The sequence below is a fragment of the Lithobates pipiens genome, unplaced genomic scaffold, assembly GCF_037356315.1.
Source record: "Lithobates pipiens isolate NorthernLeopardFrog02 unplaced genomic scaffold, aLitPip1_a1.2 Scaffold_18, whole genome shotgun sequence".
In the NCBI taxonomy this organism is placed as follows: Eukaryota; Metazoa; Chordata; class Amphibia; order Anura; family Ranidae; genus Lithobates; species Lithobates pipiens.
The window spans coordinates 496,682,949-496,707,411 of record NW_027507758.1 but is presented as its reverse complement, the minus strand read 5'-3'; positions in this window follow the sequence as shown (position 1 = coordinate 496,707,411).

The following is a 24,463-nucleotide window of genomic DNA, read 5'->3' as shown; positions in this document are numbered from 1 at the left end:
ACGTGCAAGGAAATAAAATAAAAAAATAGCATTTTTGCTTGCACATGATTGGATGAAGGAAGTCAGCAGAGTGTCTGTTCATTTACTAGGCTCTGGAGAAGCTGCACTTGCAGAATGCAACTGCGCTTTGCAAAGTGTGCAGTCTAGTAATTCAACCCCAAAGAGTAATGGGTTCTAACACTTCTATACACTATCCAAAAAAAAAATCAGTTTATAAATACTGTACACTTTGAGGGCCCATTAGCACTTGTCTATTCCAGTACCTTAAGTTAATGTGTATTGCATTACCCATTTGTTTCAAATGGGCTGCCAAAACACAAAACAGATATGCAACACACCACAGTTCACCATATTTGTGAATGGCATTTAAATTGACATTTGCATCAATCAGTAGTGCTATAATACAGGTACAGTTGTGCTCATAAGTTTACATACCCTGGCAGAATTTATGATTTCTTGGCCATTTTTCAGAGAATATGAATAATAACACAAAAACTTTTCTTTCACTCATGGTTAGTGTTTGTCTGAAGCCATTTAACACAACTGTATACTGATGGGTAAATAATGGCACCTCATCCCTTAGCGTAATCAAAACCAAAAATATAGAGTGTATAGGACTTTCCTGATGCCATCCAAAATCCGCAACACAAAATATTCCATAAATTGTATATTTATTACAAATATTGTTAAAACTTCACAGAAAAATAGCTAACACCAACATTGTTGCATCATCCGACAAGAAACGACAAATAGCATATAAAGAAAGACTATGATGACGTGTTCTTCTTGGTTTGTCATATGTCATATATAATTTCCATTTCTGTTCAACAATTTCTTATACTCTTGAATACGGACCATGTCATAGCTCAACACATTTTACTGAAAAGCTTCGTTATACAGACACTGAAAAACATTGTGTATCAGCCTTCATAATTATATGTATGTGGAATATCCACTACAAAATTCATGTTGCTGGACCTTTAAACTCTTATACACTTACTAGATTTCAATGCAACATTTTTGTGTAAAAGGGCCAAAGGAGTCAGACCATTGATGTCTTGTGGTTGAAATTCCGGTTTTGATCAATCAGTTGGGCACATATCAGCATTGATACATCATTTTATTATTTTCTGTTAAATTGGTCCTTTTTGCTGCTTCCAGTCCCCCTCATGTGACCTAAAGCCAAGGCAAACATACCAATCATTAGAGACTGTTTTTAGTCATACTCTTGTTCTGGTGGACTAGCAGTGCAGACAAGATAATCAGCAAGGCACAAAGAAAAACATAGTTTGTGCTGGTTTAAAACTAAATACAAAAATAAATAAAATAAAAAAACAATAGTTGTACTCTGAGCTATTATAGCATACAGATGTTTGTGTCAGGAAATCAGCATCTGCATTGTTAGTTATCAGGTGTGTCACACTTATTTATGGAAAGTCTGTGATGTAATAATGGGGGCAATAGTTCCCTTGCAATGACTAGCACATGTACACGACAGGAGAAAAAAATGTCCATTTCAAGATCTTGTTATTCTGTCCAGGATAATCAGATATTGCATATATAGCCAGATTAAAGACTCGTATAAAATATTCAGAGATACTTCTGGCACACAAGGTTTACATAACAAAATGTATCTAACCCAACAGGGGATTATCAACCCAGAATTAAATATACATTGCCCAAACAAATAAGGACATACCATATTTATTGGCGTATAACATGCACAGGCATATAACACGCACATTAATTTTAAGAGGGACGTTTCAGGAAAAATCTTACATTTTAAATAAGGAACTTTTAAGCAAAATAAGGGTCAGTGCCCATCTGCAGCCTCACCATTGCCATCAATGCAGCCTGATCAATGTCCATCTGCAGCCTCACAAGTGCCATCAATGCAGCCTCATCAGTCTACATCAATGTAGCCTCACCACTGCCATCAATGCAGCAGCTTCGCAATTGCCATCAATGCAGCAGCCTCACCATTGCCATCAGTGTAGCCTGATCGATGCCCATCTGCAGCCTGTTAGTGAGAATCTCCTATGATAGACAAAACACTGGTCCAATGGTGGCCCAAGAGACGGGACTTCCTATTACAGAGGCCGCCAAGTATACAGGAGATTCTCACTGTATATAATCTGATGGCACTTGTCCTGCAACCTTTCCTGTCTCCTCCAAGGCAGCTAAAATTGAAGTATCGGTGTATAACACGCACACGCTATTTGCACCCGATTTTCATGGTGAAAAAGTGAGTGTTATACGCCAATAAATACAGTATTATTTTTAGTACTGTATAGTAGATAACAAATATGCACAAAAAAGCATATTACTTTATGGAAGCTTACAGAATTCACAGGCAGCTTAGCTCTTCAACATGCCATGCTTTATCCAACGTCATTTTTACTTTAGATAAGTGCAGTACAGAGGAAGTTTTTTCAGTCTTTGGATAGTGTAAGAAGACAATTACTTTTCTAAGCTCTGTCTCTGGTATAATGAAATAAAAGACAACTGTGACAGCACTGCAAGAACAGTAATATTAATGAAATAGTTAACTTTACATTTTTGTTTAGTGGGCTCAATACAATTGTTTCATAAAATTTTATGGTAAAGTACAAACTCTGTGAATAAAGGCAGAAAAAATACTGGTCTGCTTGACCAGTCTTCCGATTCACATGCAGTAAGGGTGTGAATAATGGAAGGGATTAAACTGCAGTAGGGAAATATCAGCAAGTCTTTCCGCAGGATATGTATTCAATTTTGAGGTTCCGGGGCAGGGTTTGCATGCTTTTTCTTATGCCGCGTACACACGAGCGGACTGTATGGCGTACTTAGTTCATCATACAATCCGACGGACAGTCCGTCGTACTTTCGACTGAACGGACTTGACCACACACGGATGCACAAACAGTCTGTCGAAAGCTTGCGCGATGACGTGTACAGCACGTACGATGGGACTAGAAATAGGAAGTCCAAGACACAGCAAAGCACCCTTCCGCCGTGTAAATCCTTTCTGGGCATGCACCATTCTTAGTCAGTCGAACTAGCATTCTGACGAGTGGATTGTCCGCTGAAACCAAAGTACGACGGACAGAATTTAGAAAAATCCGAAATTCTTAGTACGCCCGACTGCACGCTGAAAAAGTCCGCTGAAGCCCACACACGAGCGGATTGTCTGCTGAAATGTGTTTCGACGGACTAAGTACGCCATACAGTCCGCTCGTGTGTACGCGGCATAAGGTATACTAAAGAACCCATTTAAAGCAGGTGACTTTTAGTAAAAATAGTAATAGCGAAATACAAGAGCTTCTGATTAGAAATAAAATTACTGTTTTTCATATGACATTTTGACCACTGCATTTCAGATTAGTTTTGAACTAAGGAATAAATGCAGCAGAACCTTATCTCTGTTTCCATGACAGACAACAGTAAGATCATGGTTGGTTCTAGTCTGCGTTTACTATCCTGTAACTGGATTGGAATTGGTTGCCGCATACAGTGATACCTCTCTACGGATAGCTGTATGGATACTTCTGCATGATGCAATGCTCTTTAGTGTCAGATTTTCTTTACAACTGCTTGGCCATTAGCTGATTTACAAAGCGTGCTGAGATAAAATCAGACATTGTAAATGGAAACCTTTCTACTAAAAAATACCAAAGGTCAGACAGGTGCAGAAGGGTTTTATTTCTCTATTACTATCTGCTTCTAGTGTAATGATTCCATTTAATCAAATTTTATGATTTGCTTCTTGTGGGATGAACCAGCATATAGCCATTCCACCGCTGTTGTTTCTGCAAAGGGAGGGCTGATTCATGGGTGACCCCGGGGGATTCCATTGTAAATGATCTTTGAGATTATCAGCAATCTATCACACCCTACTGTGTGTCTTCACATGCAATGATAACATCTATAATCGAGCCATCACTCATCAAAATGTTACAGCCAGCAAAGCAAACACTCCTTTTCACCCAGAATAGGTATTGGCATCTCTTCTGCTGATCCGTGTGTGCATTGATGGATGGGACTTGTTGACTCTGCAAGGTTGGTCATAGGATTCCATTGGATCTTTGATGGTGTTGGGTTTGCCTTATTCTTTGTCATACAGACTGAAGATGTCATCCATCCTAATAGCATCATGAACAGTGACAGATGAATGGGTTATGTTTAAGACGGTCTGTTTGTGATTTTTTTACTAGAAGTAGGGCAATATGCTGTCAAATATATTCTGTACAATGTCATCATAATACAAGAAGCATATGTTAAATTTCTTTTAAAATTGTATGTAAAGATATTGTTTTTTGGAAAGCATAGTGATGTTTTGTTTATTTTTTGTTGCGGTGTCCCACCATGGATATTTTTCTTCACTTTCTATTCCTAAACGCAACACAAGATAAGTATAAAAATATATCCAAAGCATTTTAAAATCTACTTTTAAACTGAGCATAGACAGTTCGACAGCAATCAAATTAGATACAACCAGCATGGAAGACTTTCCAATGCGATTATTGCCAGCGACTACAGCTGCTAGCAATAATCACTGTGTGTTCTCCTGGCAGGGATGGCTCCCCACTAACCCACCCCCCCTCCCAAGGGAGAACACAATAGCTCCGTGGGGGGAATTCCTCCATCAACACTGACTGTGTTGATGGTAGAATCAAGCAATTTTCTTTTTTGCAACCACATCAGATCATCTATGGCCGGCTTTAGACAGTTGTTAATTTATCAGGTCTCCCCACCAGAAAATTTTCCTACTGATCTGGTGACAATTGAAAGCCTTTGAGTTTCGCATCACATTTTGTACCAAAGACAATAGGACAATAGAAAGGATAATACTCCCTGGTGGGGATACATACAGTAATGAAAACCTAACAGGGGTTTTAATACTTCCTAACACTTTCTATTATGAATAAAGGGCTTGACTTTAGCCACTATATTGAAATCAAGAAATGCATAGCAACATTTGGATAAATACACATAAAAATTGTTAATAGTAAAAAACTATACACATTTTCTTCTGCGGTTGTGCTATTTTTTGCCCACTCACACAGCTGATTGGGCCAAGCCACTGAACAGCTCTTCATCTGGACCAAGGCCACTAGAGAACAGAAATATTTGCAAGCATGATCTTGTTAGCAGCTCTTATTCGCCTGCAGCTCCCACCAAGCTGGCCAGTGGCACCTCCCATCTTTTTCATGCTCAGGAAAGAGATTAAGGTACGCACACTCCTGAGATGTGAACCATGTATGTGCATGCTGAATGTATCCAAGTTGGCTATTATAGCCACTAGCAACAATCACTGTGTACTCCCGGCAGGAACAGCTTCCCCTGCTCCCCGGGAGAAGAACACATTGGCTCTTTGGGAGGAATGTCTACACATACAGTCTTTTAATTACATCTTTATTGTGCCACCAAAACAACAGCAGTTCTGTACATCCATTCTTCACCTGCACAGCTTTAAGTCCAGGGTCAATAATTCATCACAATTAAATGCATATTAACATAGAATGTCCAGACATCTCTTCCATATTTCTCTATACAGGTGCACCTTAGGTGGGTGCTCTACATGGGCCTAACCCAAAGGATTCTTTTTCTTAGGCCACATTCTTACATGCTGTATATCAGGGTTAGCCTTATCCCATTACTCCTCTGTGCTAAACTCCTCCCACTCCAGAGTATATAGGGAGGCACAGGTCCACCCACCAGCTCTATCCTGGTGAGGGACCTTACTAAAAGGGTTCTTATCCCTGCTTACAATCTGACCATCTGACTGGACACAGCTGTGGTCTCTTTAGACCACAGAAGAAAGAATGGTAGGCACGACTTCCCAGGCAGGGTAAAATAATGGGTTCTACCCTCCCCAGAAAACAGATTTATGAGATTGTCTGAGGTTGCCCCATGGACATCAGATCTGATTGAAGAGGTAGACCAGGAAGCAACTTATCTCTATGGATATACTTAGACACGGACAGGCAGGGCTGGTGCAAGGATTTTTGACACCCTAGGTGAAACCTCCTTGGCTCCACCCCTAACTCCACCCATTTACCCTGCCTATTAATACGATGAAGGTGGTGGGGAGATGTTTGTGGTGCCTCTCCACTATTTCTTCTGCTGTGGTCCACAGGCCTGCACCTCTGGATCTGGTCTGAAGACAAATAGTGGCAGAAACCGGCTCCTTTCTCACACCAGCCATGGTCCGCAGGTATACAGACAGGCTAGGATGGTATACAGACAAGTTAGGATGGTATACAGACAGGCAAGGGCAGTATACAGATAGACTAGGTCAGTATTCAGACAGGCTAGGGCGGTATACAGACAGGCTAGGATGGCATACAGACAGGCTAGGCCCTAGCCTAGGGAGGAGAGAGAGAATAAGGTGAGGAGGAAGAGAATGGGAGAGGGAAGAGAGGGGGGGGAGGTGCATAGCACAAAGGGGTGGGAACAGAGAGGGGGGTTATTTATTTATTTATGGATGAGGCTCTTTATCTTCTCAGATGTTAAAACTACCCATTACTCTTGGGAAAAAGCCTCCAGTACCTGTAAATTCTTGGGCTGTCTTGCATGAACTACACGTTTGAGATCTCCCCAGAGTGGCTCAATGATATTTAGGTGAGGAGACTGAGATGGCCGCTCCAGAACCTTCACTTCATTCTGCTGTAGCCAATGACAGGTCGATTTGGCCTTGTGTTTTGGATCATTGTCATGTTGGGATGTCCTAGTACATCCCATGCGCAGCTTCCTGGCTGATGAATGCAAATGTTCCTCCAGTATTTTTTGATAACATACTGCATTCATCTTGCCATCAATTTTGACCAAATTTCCTCTATCTTTGTAGCTCACACATGCCTAAAACATCAGCGATCCGCCTCCGTGTTTCACAGTAGGAATGGTGTACCTTTCATCATAGGCCTTGTTGATTTCTCTCCAAATGTAGTGTTTATGGTTGTGGCCAAAAAGCTCAATGACTTTGTGCCAGAAGGTTTGAGGCTTGTCTCTGTGCTGTTTGGCATATGTAAGAGGGATACTTTGTGACATTTGCGTAGTAATGGCTTTCTTCTGGCAACTCGATCATGCAGGCCATCCTTCTTCAAATCCCTCTTTATTGTGCATCTTGAAACAGCCACACCACATGTTTTCAGAGAGTCCTGTATTTCACCAGATGTTTTTCTTTGCATCCTGAACAATTTTCCTGGCAGTTGTGGCTTTTTAGTTGGTTTACCTGACCGTGGTTTGGTTTCAACAGAACCCCTTATTTTCCACTTCTTGATTAGAGTTTGAACACTGTTTGAACACTGCTGATTGGAATTCTCAATTCCTTTGATATCTTTTTATATTCCTTTCATATTTTATACAGTTCAACTTCCTTTTCCCACAGATCCTTTGACAATTACTTTGCTTTCCCCATGACTCAGAATCCAGAAATGTTAGTGCAACACTGAATGAAAGATGCAAGGATCTGTCCGGAGTCCAGAAACTCATTGAACTTTTATACTCACAGACCAATTACAAGCAAACAGATCACAGTGAGGATGGCTACATTTAATAGCCATTCAAACCCCTTTGTGTCAACTTGGGTGCATGTTATTAGGCCAAAATCACCAGGGTATGTAAATATTTGATCAGGGTCATTTGGGTATTTTCTGTTGTGATTATGATTTAAAAAGAGTAAACACAGTTGATTGATAATAAATGGCTTCAGCCAAACACTAACCATGAGTGAATGAGGCCGCATCCATCTTCACCCATCTTCCTTCAGCCGTAGACTCCGGCTGTGTGACTGGCTGGAGCCACATGACATCAGTCCCACACATGCAGAGCCGCTGGTCATGGCACAGGCTTCTGAAGATATGGCAGGGCGGCTGTTTCTTCAGAGCACACGTGCCAATGACATCATCGGCGCAGTATACAGCAAATCCTGCTTCTGATTTGTCACTTAATTCCTGACCCTGGCTCTCTTCCTGACTTTGGCTTTGCTTATGATTCAGTACCTCGCTACCTGCCTGTTGATGACAGTGGCTTTTCCTGTGATCACGCTTCTATCTCCAATTCTGGCTGTCCATCCTTCTCAAGTTTTTGCCCGGCTGTCCACTGTACCCACTCTGCACTTCGCTGAGAGATCTGACAAGCCACATGTCCTGAACCTGCAGCACAAATGAAGTACCTCTTTAACCTTGGCTGGTTTCCTGAACACAGCTTCTGTTCCTGTCCTGATGGTTCACCAGTTCCCTAGGGCATATTTCTCCAGGTGCAAGTTTGCCTATCAACATCTGCTGGCACTCGTGTTCCTCCTGTCCCTCGGTACATTCCGTTTCACACTCAGTGGGGCCAGGGCTGGAGATATAAGATTGGCTAACCTCATTTTATCAGTCGCCTATCAGGTAAGTGACAGATTCATAACTAAAACTATTTTCTTTCATATATAGTGCAGAACAGGTATGAAATACTATTGCAATCAAATGGGTTTCTGAGTAGGTGCTGAATTTTACAGGAAAAAGTTGTGTTAGTAACCTTGGAGCTACAAGGAGATGAGTTTCTGACAGATGATTTCCAGTGGTGCAATGGGGAAGCAATAGGGGTGACAACTCTTTTTTCACTTTTTAAACATTTTTTTCTTATACAAAAACATTTTTCTAGACATGCTCTTTTTTTTCTCAAGACATTCCATACACCTCTGTGTATAACATTTTAAGAAATATTTTTCTTTACAAACATATGTTTTATTATTCGCAGCACAATAATTCGTTGTCATTTTGAAGCGGCTGCCACAAAAGTTAGTAATGAATACAAGTTTAAAGCTATTTTCCTTTATTTTCTGTTTCTGAAACAAAGTTCCAAGAGTCTTTTTTCTGTATCAGAAAAAGATTATACAACACAATGTGTAACTTGTTTGTTGAAGACATCTGGCTAGCCATTAAACACACAATGTTGTTTGTTTTTCTCAAAAAAAAAAAATGTGTTTTAATCCTACAGTAACTTAGGTTTATCATTAAATCAATTCTGTTCTGTGCTCATATAGTAACTACATTGCTCAATTAAAGACCTCATCTGCTGCAGGCTACCTTTCTCTTGCTCACCATCTCCCCCTTCATCCACTGTTGCATCCCAAGTTGCTAAGTTGTGGGCGGACCAACTTGCTCTGAGGGTGGGGGTTCCTGTTCAAGCTGAGCGCACTCATGGTCATGTGCAAGTCTAACTTCAGGTTGTATTAGGTGGGAGGCTACTGAGCCCGTGTCCTTTCCACTAGCCCAGCGTACCTCTGTCATTTCACTCCCAGTAACAGAATGGGACCCCATCTTGCACATAGCACAGACTTCATGCATGCACTTGTTGACTCCTTCCTTCTCTTACCTATGTGACCAGGTCATGAATCTCCGTAATGTGGCTTTGGTTCCAGTTGCTACTGGAAACCGACCGTTCAGGAGGGTGCCAGAACATCAACCCCCTTGCTATCAGAGGACTCATCACCTTTACTAGGTGCCACGCTTAATGACTGGTTACATTGTAGCCTGTCCTCAACCTTGGTTACCCATAGAAACTACATTGATCCTCTTGATTGACTTGCCAAGTAGACCATTTGTAGCTAAGCTAAGCTGAATACACCACATGTGCTTTACAGACCTTGGCACTTTTGATATACCCAAACCAACATGCACCCCTTTGAATAACTTCAGACCAGGCTCATAACAGTTGATACAACTTTACTTAAAATTCTTCTTGTAGTACATTCCATAATGAATATTAGCATAAGAAGAACCCTATCTAATCCTAGCTGGCTGCACGGGCATACCTTAGAAAGATAGTAGTCCATGTTGTGTTCTCCATGAGCTGGTTGATCTCTATATCCATAGTGCCTTTGACAGACTGTAAGTGCAGCAGTCCACTTCCACATGAATCACAGCATGTCCTGCCCCATCTGTTGCGAGAGAGCCCCTGTATTTATATCACCAGTGGGTAGACTGGATCCAAAAAAGCCAGGGAACAGTAGCACATACATTAACTTTTTCCCCCAGCATGGGCCAGCCACTAACTAAAACCATACTCCTGTACGCAACCTGCCTACAAGTAAGTTCTAGGTTGTGCCTGAGTTTAAGCTTACATATAAATAAGAACTTTCCTCCCATTCCCTTGAGACAGTGCTCAGGTCTGGCCAGGTGCTGTCTCCCACTCCCTTCCTACCTCCTGTCCAGACCCCAGAGCCTACTCATGTGCCAAAAATGATGTCCCTTCACAGTGTTCAGCCTCTCCCACTCTGCTCCTGCCCACTCTGCTCTCAGCTCCTGCCTCCTGCTGTATGCGGCTGCATGTGTTGGGACAAGGCTGGACTCGCGGGGCTCCGGAGGCGTAACAGTAAACTTACATTCCTCATCCCCACCGGGCATAGTTGCCAACATTGTGAAAAAAATATATAGGGACACTTTTTTGTCTGTGGGCGGAGTCTTATTATAATTAGGAGGTGGGCATTCATTTGTAGGTTTGGCCTAGCGAGGAGAGAAAAATGTGGCCGCGGGGGGGGGGGGGGGTGGTTTAAGCCTAATATTGGGCATGGCTTAAAGGGACATGAATCAAAGTGGGTGTGGTTAGAGTCTGAGATGAACAAGGGATGGAGGGAGAAACAAAAGAAGAATGAGAGAGAGAGAGAGAGAGAGAGAGGAAGGAAAATAGAGGAATGGAGGGATAGCAGGCCCAGATCCTACACCACAATAGAAATATGTGTATTCCAGAAAGTTTAACAATAAGCAGATAAAGATACTCCAAACACGTGGTGTTAGAGCTTCAATCATCCCGACACCATGGTTGTTATGGTGTCAGGGTGATTGAAGCGCATTATTTCTATTATTACATTGTAATATAAAATGAAATAGTTCAACTCACCATAATGCCGAATCAAAATCAGTGGGAGCTCTGAGCATGTCACTTGCCACGTCGCCTGCCAACAGATGCCATCAGGTGTCCCCAGCGGAGTGTGGAGTGCTTCCTTACATCTCATGTGTCCCCAGAGGAGTGCTTCCTTACATCTCAGGTGTTCCTAACTGAGTGCTTCCTTACATCTCAGGTGTCCCCAGCAGAGTGCTTCCTTACATCTCAGGTGTCACCAGCGGAGTGCTTCCTTACATCTCAGTTGTCACTGTCCCAGATAAAGATACTCCAAACACGTGGTGTTAGAGCTTCAATCATCCCGACACCATGGTTGTTATGGTGTCAGGGTGATTGAAGCGTATTATTTCTATTATTACATTGTAATATAAAATGAAATAGTTCAACTCACCATAATGCAGAATCAAAATCAGTGGGAGCTCTGAGCATGTCACTTGCCACGTCGCCTGCCAACAGATGCCATCAGGTGTCCCCAGCGGAGTGTGGAGTGCTTCCTTACATCTCATGTGTCCCCAGAGGAGTGCTTCCTTACATCTCAGGTGTTCCTAACTGAGTGCTTCCTTACATCTCAGGTGTCCCCAGCAGAGTGCTTCCTTACATCTCAGGTGTCACCAGCGGAGTGCTTCCTTACATCTCAGTTGTCACTGTCCCCAGCCAGTGGAGCCTTCCTTACATCTCAGGTGTCCCCAGCAGAGTGCTTCCTTACATCTCAGTTGTCACTGTCCCCAGCCAGTGGAGCTCTTCCTTTCATCTCAGGTGTCCCCAGCGGAGTGCTTCCTTACATCTTAGGTGTCACTGTCCCCAGCCAGTGGAGTGCTTCCTTACATCTCAGGTGTCACTGTTCCCATTCAGTGGAGTGCTTCCTTACATCTAAGGTGTCACTGTCCCCAGCCAGTGGAGTGCTTCCTTACATCTCAGGTGCCACTACCCCCAGCCAGCTGAGTGCTTCCTTACATCTCAAGTGCCCCCACCCATTGGAGCCCTTCTATATCCCAGCCGGCTGACTACAATAGAAATTGAGCTGTGACAACGCCCACCCCCCACCCCTTTCCACAACAGGTCACAGATGACAGGCAGACTGGGGGCAGGGGGTGGGCGGTGCCACAGCTCTCTTTCTAACATGTCTGGTCTTCTGGAAAATGGCGGCTGGAGGAGACATTATCTCCGCTGGCTGTGGACCTCTAGCGGCGGTGGCGAAAAATTGTGAAAAAGGGTGATATCTATCGGCAACTGTGACTGGGCCTCACTTGGCTGCATGCCCCATAGCGCCCACCTGGGTCGCTATGGCAGTAGTTCCGCCACTGTGTGCACATAATATGTAGCCTCTGTGCCCATCATATGCAGCCTATGCCCATCATATGTAGCTTCTGTGCCCCTCATATGTAGCATATTGTATGCAATGCTCTGCGCTCACAGTTCACCTTTTTTGAAGCCTATTAGAGCCTACGGCTCTAATCAGGTGCTTAAAAAAACACGCCTGCAGCTGGAATTCAGGCGGCCGGTGTCTGAAAAGGGGCTGGGCGCCTGAATAGGGGGTGGCTACAGCAGCCATGGATAGATTCATGCTATGCATGAATCTATCCATTTTACATAGACTGGAAGGAGGGGGTGGCGCCTGTGCGTCCACTGGGTGAATCCGTTTTTTTTCCACAAATAGAAAAAGTATAGGTTCCCTTTAAAGAAAGCCTTTCTAGCTAAATTTAAAGCTCTATTCATAATATATAAAATAAACCATATTTTACGCTTGTACAGTTTTATACCCAACAGTAATTGTATTTTTGTACAGCTAGTTCTTCATGATGTATGGCTTTCCTAACCCTGAACTTTGTAGGCTGCCTAGACAGCGTCTAAACCTAGTCTTGGTGCCTGAAACATATAACTATTAGAGATAGAAATTTAGTTTGAAGAGATAAGTGGCGAATTAACAAGCAATGTAATGTTTTGTTCAAATAATGCATCCTCATTATAAACTCCTTTTTGTTTTTTTAAAAATGATTGCAGACAAACATGATGAAATTTAGAATTTCTTTAAATTCACACTTTTGATTGTTGATTCAGAATATCACAAAACTACAGACACAGTGAAGCAATGTCCCTTACTTCTGTAAGCTATAAGGCAATCATGTTTACTAGTCAGTAATTTTCCAGCATCTATGAAATAGCTGGGCTGAACACCCCCCAGTTTGGTTCGCGCCAGAACTCTCAAACATTGCAAAAGTTCGGGACCCAAATTGTGAACCTTATTAAAGTCTATGGGACCCAAACTTGAAAAATCAAAAGTCCCCATTTTGAAGGCTTATACGCATGTTATTGGCCATATGGTATGGGGGCCCGGTTATTGCCCTGGGGGACATGTATCAATGCAAAAAAATGTTTGATCATTTTTTAACCACTTCAATACCGGGCACTTAAACACCTTCCTGCCCAGACCAATTTTAAGCTTTCAGCGCTGTTGCACTTTGAATGACAATTGCGCGGTCATGCTATACTGTACCCAAATGAAATTTTTATCATTTTTTTTACCACAAATAGAGCTTTCTTTTGGTGGTATTTGATCACCTCTGCGGTTTTTATTTTTTGCTAAACAAATAAAAAAATACAGAAAATTTTGAAAAAAATAATGTTTTTTTTGTTTCAGTTTCAAAACTTTGTAAATAAGTAAATTTTCTCCTTCACTGATGGGCACTGATGGGGATACACTGATGGGAAATGATAAGGCGGCACTGATGGGCACCGATGAGGTGGCACCAATGAAGTGGCACTGATGAGGTGGCATTGATGGACACTGATATGTGGCACTGATAGGCGCACTGATGGGCACTGATAGGCGGCACTGATGGGTGGCACCGATGGGCGACACGGATGGGCACTGATAGGTGGCACAAATTGGCACTGATAGCTGGCATAGATGGGCATGGATGGGCGGCATGGATGGGCATGGATAGGCGGCACAGGTGGGCATGGGTAGGCGGCACAGGTGGGCATGGGTAGGTGGCACAGGTGGGCATGGATGGGCACTGATAGGTGGCATGGATGGGCACTGATAGGTGGCATTGTATTATAATATGCTGTACTAATGGATGCCAATCAGTGCCAAATAATAATGCATGCCAATCAGTGATGCCCATTGTGGGCACTGATTGGCATCCATTATGGGCACTGATTGGCATCCATTGTGGCACTGACTGGAATCCCTGGTGGTCTAGGGTGGCATACCTTATCCTGGGCATCCCTGGTGGTCTGGTGGCGTCCCTGGTGGTCCAGTGTGGGCATCCTCGGGGGGGGGCTGTGCTGATAATCGATCAGCACAGGCCCCCCCTGTCAGAGGAGCAGCCGATCAGCTCTCCTCTACTCGCGTCTGACAGACGCGAGTTAGGAAAAGCCGATCGCTGGCTCTTCCTATTTACACTGTGATCAGCCGTGATTGGACACGGCTGATCACGTGGTAAAGAGTCTACGTCGGAGACTCTTTACCGAGATCGTAGTTGCAGGGTGTCAGACTGACACCCCGCAACAACAATCGCCGCGATGCGCGCCCCCGGGGGCGCGCAGCGGCTCATAATCCCGAGGACGTCATATGACGGCCGATCAGGATTATGAAACCACTTTGCCGCCGTCAATTTGTAATAGGGCGGGCGGCAAGTGGTTAAAGAGCTGACTGTAAAGGGGCTCATCTGTACTGTGTATAGAACCTGCTGCAGATAAACTGATATATATAAAGAAACAAAATTACATTTTAATTGATTTTCCCTGTAAGCTTTCTTTATTTTGTAAACAATGGCTTGGGGAGCCAGTCTGTATGATGAGGCCACAATTTAGTGCACTTAGGCCAAGATTAACTATTTTTTTTTTTTTTTTTTAGATAAAGCCTGGTGTCTCTTTCTTCGACTTTGGATAGAAGTAACAGGTGTGGAAATTGCGCTTTGGGTGTGGGTGGTATCTAAGCCTATAGAGGCACTCTGGGAAAAAAAAATCTGTTTGTTTTTGTATGTTTTGTTAAGAAATAATGTCCAACAATAACCTCAAAAAATAAGTTTCTAAATAAATTTACAAAATTAGATTAGAAATTGCTTTATTCTCTTATCTCGCCATCTTCGTCTTCCTTTTCTTCTGCTTGTATATACAATACATTATTACACCTTATTAGAACTTCTCCAAGATGTCCAGACAATGCCCCATCAGTATACTCTTCTGTATTGGTGAGCTGAATGTTCATGTAGCCATCCACAGAGACCGGGTATCCTTGTGGCAAACTCATTCTGCCTCTGCAGCCACCACTGATCTACAGACCAGTGAAAGGAAGAAAAAAATTCCCTCTGGAATGCTCTGAGAACACACCGTTGAAGAGAGCAGGAAATGGCTAAAGGTACTCTTGATGAAAGCAAGAATTGGCCTTTCTGTAAAAATGTTTAAGTATATGCAATTGCCAAACAGGTGTGGAAAATGTGGGCTTTGGGTGTTGGTGGGGCCTTCACACCAAAACCCTATAGAGGTACTGGTAATGAAAGCAAAAATTGGCCTTTCTATAAAAAATTTAACTTATATGCATCTGTAAACAGGTGCGGAAAACTTGGGCTTTGGGTGTTGGTGGAGCCTTAAAGAGGTACTTTTGATGAAGGTAAGAATTGGCCTTTCTGTTAAAAATTTTAATTATATGGACCTGTCAAACTGGTGCAGAAAAAATGGTCCTTGGGTGTAAAAGTGATTGTAAAGGACCATTTTTTTTTATAACAGACATGTCAAACTTACCTCCACTGTGCAGCTTTCTTTTGCACAGAGTGGCCCCAAACATCCTCTTCTGGGGTCCCCCGGTGGCTCTCGTGACTCTTCCCCGCATCAGATAACCCCCAAGGAAAAGCGACCTCCCAAGGGGTTTACCTTGCGGGCGTGCTCCCAAGTCCAGCATTTGCGTCCACAGACATGAATGCCCGACTCGGCCCTGCACGGGCGCCTGTGTCATTGGATTTGATTGACAGCAGTGGGAGCCAATGGTGGCACGGATTGGCCATGGAGAGAGGGACAGCATGTCCCAGACGAAGAGGTGAAGGGGCTCAGGTAAGTAAAATGGGGGAGGGGGGGCTGGGGGGCAGGTGATTGCCAGGTGTTTTTTCACCTTAATTCATAGGATGCATTAAGGTGAAAAAACATGAAACCTATACCAAAATTATTACTTCAAGATAAAATCAACACACACAAAGCTAGGCAGCCTAGACAGTCTTACAGAGATTTCAGATCCCAAAAACATTTAATCAGTGTCATCAGCATTAGGGGCTTGATAGCTGCTGCTAATCCAGGACTGATTCTTTTTGGCAAATGCCAGCCAGTCAACAGAGTCTGTGCACTGACAAGCTCTTTTATCTGTCAGAAAACATCCTGCAGAACCGAATATCCATTTGGAAAGCATGCTGAATGCAGGGCAGCCCAGCAGCTTAATTGTAATTGTATACTGGGCAAGTTCTGGACAGTGGTCTATTCTCATAAACAATTAGCCCAGTGGATCGTCTACTGTAAAGCGCTCCATGTTTGTTTTTGCCCCTAGATAATCTTTCACCATATGATGCAGATGCTGCCGATGGGTGATCAATGTGTAAAAAGCTGTAAAAAACAGCTCATACTCATTGATCACAGGTTGGCTGCAGAGATCCGCACTCCTCTCCTCAGTGACAACATCTGTGTGAGGAGAGGAGAGCCAATCACCTAGCAACAAGCTCTCTATTTACGTTACATGGTGGCTGTGATTGGACACAGCCATCAAGTGATCAGGAGGGCCAATCACAGAGCCCTTCTGCCAATTATAGATGCGCGGCATGTGCACACGATCCCCTCCTTCTGAAAGACGTTCCTGAATGTCGACTCAGAAGGAGGAAGCGCCCACCCGGCCATATATGTGCAGTGGCCAGGTGTAAGGTGGTTAAGAGGAAAAGAAGTCTTCCTCCCGTTGCTCTTCTGTGAGTGTCCTTACATAATGCTACACAGAGTATGCTGCAGCAGGAACACAAGAAGGATAGTGTCACTGATACATGCATTGTCATGGCTCACCATCTTTCTTGCAATGGTGTTCAAATGGTGACAGTACAGTGCATAGATCTTTATCAGCAGCCATTGGCATGGAGAAAAAAAGCCAAGCTCTCCTGAGCCTGTCCTTGTGCAATACTCACACAGGTAATTGTTGATGGCTCTCTGCTGCATGTGCAGCCACTGTAGCATTGCCAAAGTTGAGTTGCACCTGGTGAGCATGTCACAAAACAGGCATTTTACAGGCAGGTGGAATTCCTGCTGAATTTCAGCCAACCGAACACTCGTTGTGTATGGCCACCTGAAATGGCTGCAGACTCTTCTGACCTGCCTTAGCAGATCTTGCAACGCTGGGTTCCTGTTTAACCACTTGCTTATAGGGCACTTAAACCCCCCTCCTATCCAGACTAATTTTCAGCTTTCAACGCTGATGCACTTTGAATGTATTGCGCGGTCATACAACACTGTACCCAAATGACATTTTTATCATTTTTTTCCCCATAAATAGAGCTATCTTTTGGTGGTATTTGATCACCTGTGCAATTTTTATTTTTTGTTACAAAAATGAAAAAGACCACATTTTTTTTTTTACATTTTTTTTTTTTTATTTTGTTATAAAAGTTTAAAACTGGTAATTTTTATCCATCCTTGATGTACGCTTATGTGGCGGCACTGATGGGCACCTATAGGTGACAGTGATGGGCACTGATGGGTGGCAGTGATGGGCACTGATCAGTTACAATGATAGGCAGAACTTCTAGGTGGCACTGACTGGCACCACTGGTGGGAATTGATAGGTGGCACTTGTGGACAGATGGCATAAATGAGGCATAATTGCCTCTTCCTCTTCGGAACCGATGTCCCTCTAAGATGAGCCGACAATCAGCTTTTTCTTGTCAGCTAAATTGCCAGCTCTTATCTCTCCACAATGACTCACCTGTTGATGATATCCTGCTCATCAGTCCTGCCTATTTAAGCCGTCCAGCCCAGATGATCTCTGCTTTCGCCCTGGCCACATCTCTAGAGATGCTCTCCTGTGTTCCTGTTAAAGACTTGCTTGGCTGACATTCCTTCTGGTTCCAAATCATGCTTGCTGTTCTACTACGCTCATCTCTGACTCCCTGACATTTTGACTTGTCTGACTATCCATTCCAGGTCCTGAACTCTGGCTATGTTTTGAGTATGTTTACTGTGTTTACCTTTTTTTATTATTATTAAACAAATGAGATTTAATTGTACTTCTCTCTCAGTGTGATTCACGGTTTATGACAGTAGGCGACAACCTGTGTTGCAGGCTGTCCCTGCTGCTGCTCCAGTCTCTGTGAAGGCACCCACCTCTAGTATTACTTCTATTAGAGGTATGTCTTGTTCTGCTCCACTTCCCCAGTGATTTAGGGGTGATCCAGTCTAATGCAGAGGGTTTGTCAACCAGGTTGAGATATACTCTGGGATGCTGCCCCAGGCGTGTCCCAGGGACAGAAGCAAATTAGGTTTTGTGATATCTTTGCTTTCTGAGAGAGCCTTGGCCTGGACCCTCTATGGGAGACACAAAAACCTGTTATCTTGAGTTACCCTGAGTTTGTGGCTTCCTTTAAAAGAGTATTTGACATTCCTGCATGCTCCGCTTCTGCTGCCAAGTGCCTCATATCCATCAAACAGAGTATGAGAATTGTTGCAGTTTACGCCATTGAATTCTGTACTCTGGCAGCAGAGATTGCTTGGAACAATGAGGCCCTCATGGCTGCTTTTTCTCATGGTCTATTGGATACCATCAAGGATGAGATAGCAGCCTGAGATATACCCAATGAGCTGGAGAAGTTGATCTAGTTTGCATTCCCCATTGACTCCAGACTCAGAGAAAGACTCTCTTTTAAAGAGTACTTGCAGAAGCCTCCTGTACGTCTGTCTCCGAACTTTGCAGTCCCACCCTTGCCTCCTTCACCTCCCATGCCCCTTGGTACAGAGTCTAACAGTGAAGATCAACCCATGCACTTGGGCTTCTGTGTGGATGAGAGAACCCTTAGGAGGAGGGAGGGATTGTGCCTTTATTGTGGCCAGGCAGGTCACTTTTTGAAGTCTTGTCCTACCCGTCCAGGGAATGCCCGATCTTTGAGGTCCTGTCTCGGACAGCTCTTAGGTGGCCTAGTCCTTAGTTGTCCGTCATGATACAGGCTCTAATAAACTCTGGAGCTGCAGGCCTGTTCATTGATGCTGCCTTTGTATGAAAGCACTCAATTCTGCTGCAGCTGTGTGACACTCCACTTGCCATTGAGGCTCTTGACGGGGGACCTCTGCAGCCTGCCCATGTGACCCATTAAACTGTTCCATTGTCCATGGCCGTAGGGGCTATTCACCATGAGATAATCCAATTCCAAGTTATTTCCTCACCTAAGTTTACGCTGGTTATTGGTTACAGAGGTACAACCCCTCTTTTGATTGGCTCCATGCTGAGGTTCTCTCCTGGTCACCACAATGCAGTAAGACAAGCTTCCAGAAGGTAGCCAAGGTCCTGTGCACTTCTTCTCTCTCCTCCCTGCCGGAGGAGTACCACGATTTTAGTGATGTCTTTGACAAAGGTCAAGCTGATAGTTTGCCTCCACACTGGTCATATGATTGTACAATTGATCTTCAACCTGGTGCCATACCCCCTCTTGGCCTGGAGGAGTATGTTGCAGATGCACTTTCTCAAGGTTTCATTCATCCACAAATCCTCATCTCCTGCTGGTGCTGGATTCTTCTTTGTGAAGAAGAGGAGTGGTGAACTGAGACCTTGTATTGATTATAGGAATCTCAATCGTTTCACGATTAAGAATGCCTATTCGATTCTGTTGATTACAGAGTTATTTTACCGCCTCAAGGGAGCAACGGTTTTCACAAAGCTTGATTTGAGAAGGGCATATAATCTTGTGAGGATTATGGAGGGCGAAGAGTGGAAAACTGCATTTAACCACTTAAGCCCTGGACCAATTTGCAGCCAAATAACCAGGCCCCTTTTTGCGATTCGGCACTGCGTCGATTTAACTGACAATTGCGCGGTCGTGCGACGTGACTCCTGAACAAAATTCAGCGATTTTTATTGTGACTGCGACATTATGGTGGACACATCGGACATTTTTGACAGATTTTTGGGACCATTGTCCTTTATACAGCAATCAGCGCTATTTAAATGCACTGATTCCTGTGTAAATGGCACTGGCAGTGAAGGAGTTAACCACTAGGGGGCAGTGTAGGTGTTATGTATGACGTTATGTGTTTTTTATTGTAGGGGGCGTGGCCTGGCATGTGACATCACTGATCGTCTTTCCCTATAAAAGGTAAGAGACGATCAGTGACAGGCTCAGTAGGAAGCACAGGGGAGAGGTTTGTTTACACAGACCTCTCCTCGTTCTTCAGCTCTGTGACCCAATCGCGGGACACCAGCGGTGATCGGGTCCACTGGTCCCGTGGCCACGATCACCGAGCTCAGGACCGGGTTGGGAGCGCGCCACCGGCAGCGCGCTGCTGACCCACGGCTGGGCACTTAGAAAGCAACCGTGCCATTCTGCCGACGTATATGTCCAGGAGGCGATCCTTAAGTGATTAATACCAGAACAGGCCATTATGAGTACCACATAATGCCTTTTGGCCTTTGTAACACCCTAGCAATTTTCCAGGAATTTATTAAAGACGGCATCCGACATTTGTTGCATTTATGTGTGGTGGTTTATCTCAACAATATCCTCATATTTTTCAAGTCCCTGGAGAGCCACCACACAGATGTCTGTCATGTGCTTCAAAAACTAAGAATCTCTATTGTAAATGGGAGAAGTGCGAATTCCACCGCGAGCAGGTTAAATTCCTGGGTTATGTAATTCCCACTGCTGGTTTTTCGATGGACCCAGAGAAACTTTCAGCAGTCCTACAGTGGCCCCGGCCCCGACCAGTGGGTTTACATCCTAGCGTTTTCTTGGCTTTGCCAACTATTATCTGAAGTTTATTTGTAACTTCTCTGGTCAAGCCCCTGACTGATATGACCAGAAAGGACGGTAACCCACAGTGTTGGTCTCCGGAGTCCATTAAGGCCTTTGAGAGTCTGCCTTTGTTTCTGCTCCTGTGTTAGCACATCCTGATCCTACGTTACCTTTTATCCTTGAGGTTGATGCTTCTGAGACTGGATTTGTTATCCTTCTGTCTCAACGTAATATTTCTGAGAGTGCTATGCATCCTTGCGGCTACTTTCCCGGAAATAGCGATCATTTTAGCCCTGAAAGAAAGGAAACATCTCCTCGAAGGTACCACTGTGTCAGTTCTCATTCTTACTGACCATAAGAATCTCACATTCTTCTCTGAGGCTAAACACCTCTCTCCCAGAAGGGCGTGATGGGCTCATGACACACGACACTACACTACACCATGCTCACACTACACTGACACCACACTATACTCACACTATACTCAGACTACACTAACACTACACTCTACACCAGTAGTTCTCAAATCCACTCCTTAGGACCCACTAACAGGCCAGGCTTGCAAGATAACTGAAATACATCACAGGTGATATCATTGCTGCTCAGTAATTTCAGTATTCTAGTCTGCATCTCCCCAGGGTAATACTTAAAATCTGGCCTGTAAGTGTATCCTGAGGACAGGAGTTGAGAACCACTGCTCTACACTCAGAGTCACAATAAGACACTAACTTGCCAGTAGCAAAGAGAGCCCTGCTCTATGTTTCTCCACTCCAACAATGTACTGCAAAAGGTTCCTGTGGGGTGAGGCTATGAGAAATGAACCATTATTGGGCAAAGTCACCATAACTTTGTGCAATTATGGATCTGACTGTGCTCAGTGCCCTGATTGGGCAAGGCCTTGCACCTGACCAAAGGTCCAGTTAGGGTCTTAGAATGCACTGTGTAGCACGCAGTGCATTGTGGGGCGCTCAATGGGAAAACATCACACTGAGCGCCCCACAAATTCAAGTATACGCTGAACAGGAAAACAGACGATGTAAGGCATACAATACATTTTAGATCAATTTACTGAATTAGTAAGCACCACATTTATGGGTTACAAATTCCAGAACATTTTTTTTATTACAGAAGCCCACAAGGGTTAAGATTTCTATAGTGCAAACCTCCTACTGTCACAGCAGCACATAGCTCTGCATGGCAGTATATTTAAATGTAAATTTCCAACAGGATAATTATCAGCCAATTATTTCTACATGGAACATAAATAGAAAATCCTTCAGATAAAGAGGTGATGGTTAGCACTACAAAATATTACAGATTACACATTAGATAAACGTTCATAGTTCATGATGAGATTTGCTGTATACAAACGTAAAATGATGCCATTTATCAACTCAATAGGCTAAAAATGCATAAGCTTTCAAAACATGTCAGGGTTCTTCATCAGGCATAGTATAGTGCTAAATATAGCTACGATAAATTTATGAACAAAAGAATAAACATCTTCTGGACACATGGGTGCAATTAGTGGTTAGAAGCTTTAGAACACCAAGCTAGTTAGCAGGGGAGTTAGGGTGGCCATGCACAAATTAAAAAAAGGGACATTTCTGACCAAGAATAGTGAAACATTGAAATATCAATAAACCTCCTGTGCACATCTACTGAACTTAGTTAATAATGTGTATTGGTGCATGTCAGATTACCAAAACTAAAAAGATGAGCTGAACTTACATTCATTTCTGGACAGGTTCATGAGTCAAGTTCAGCTGTTGGATCTAAACCCCACTGAAGTCAATAGAAGCCAAATGGTTTTAAAATGGTAATTGGGCACTGGGCACTATAGTGGGGAACATGTATCCACAAAAAAAAATCCTTTTGGCAGGAAGCAGCAATTTTAATAAAGCTTTAAAGTGTTAGTTTACCTTGTCAGAAAAAAGGAAAAGGGGAACTAACACCATTCTCCCTCCCCACCCCCCAGCCTCCACTGTACTTACTTGTGTTGTTGCTGAGTTGTCAGTCCCCCTGCAGCCATTGTAGGGGCCTGGGGATTTCAAATTACCGCTCTTCAACCTCACCTTTCAGCAGCGCTTCCAGGATGGATCAGATGCGATGATATTTGCTGGTGCCAGTCAATTAGAATCACTCCAATCTGACCAAGAAGTGATGAAGAGAGAAGTGGGAGAATGGCAAGGATTTCAAATCCCTGGATCACTGCACCAGCTGCATGTCTACTGACAACTAAATATCCATAAAGGTAAGTACAGCAGGGACCAGGGAGGTGGGGAGGTTGTACAATGTTAATTCACATTTTTTTTTTTTTTCTTAAAAAGGGCAAATTCATTTAAATAACATATCTGTGGGATGCCCTTAACCTTCCCATGAAGTGGAGCATGTGTATACAACTTACTACAGCAAAATTGGCATTTACAAAGAAAAAAAAAATGCCTTAAATTGTCAGTAAATTATCCATTTGGCTTCTTTACTTCTCTATGTAAACATATGTGTAGCAAAGACCCCGAAGGAGCGGCTGGTTTTGTTGGGCTTACCATTACCTTCTTGACCTCGTGTGCATCTAGGGGTTTCCCGATGTAGATGGCCCAAAGAATTGTGGAAACTGACACTGGATCCGCTTTTGGGATTTTTATTTGCAAAAAAGAGTAGACAAAACACAGTCTCTTAATGAAGGATATAGGGTTTAGGTAGAAAGTTCCGGTACTCTTGGAACTGTTCAAGATAGGAAGTCTCTCACTATAGAAATCCAGAGAATAGCCCCTCACAACTGGATTCTCACAGCTACCGGATAGACCTCCTCTCACTAGGCCTAGCAGCCGACAGAGTGTTCAAATAAAGCAAAGCCTCTGCCACAGACTTGCATGTAGAATGCTTAACCACTTGACCACTGGGCACTTAAACACCCTTAATAACCAGACCAATTTTCAGCTTTCGGTGCTCTCACATTTTGAATGACAATTACTCAGTCATGCAACACTGGACCTATATGAAATTTTTGTCCTTTTTTTCACACAAATGGAGCTTTCTTTTGGTGGTATTTAATCACCCCTCGGTTTTTTATTTTTTGTGGTATAAAAGAAAAAATACAGAAAATTCTGTAAAAAAAAGAATTTTTCTTTGTTTCTTTTATAAAATTTAGCAGATTAGTAATTTTTTCTTCATAAATTTTGGCCAAAATTTATACCACTACATATCTTTGGTAAAAATAAGTACAAATTGGTGGATATTATTTGGTCTTTGTGAAAGTTATAGAGTCCACAAGCTATGGTGCCAATATCTGAAAATTGGTCACACCTGAAGTACTGACGGCCTATCTCATTTCTTGAGACCCTAACATGCCAGAAAAGTACAAATACCCCCCAAATGACCCCTTTTTGGAAAGAAGACATTCCAAGGTATTTAGTAAGAGGCATTATGAGTTTTTTGAAGTTGTAATTTTTTCCCACAATTCTTTGCAAAATCAAGATTTTTTTTACTTTTTTTTTTTTTTTCACAAAATTGTCATATTATCAGTTTATTTCTCACACACAGCATATGCATACCACAAATTACACCCCAAAACACATTCTGCTATTACTCCCGAGTACGGCGATACCACATGTGTGAGACTTTTACAC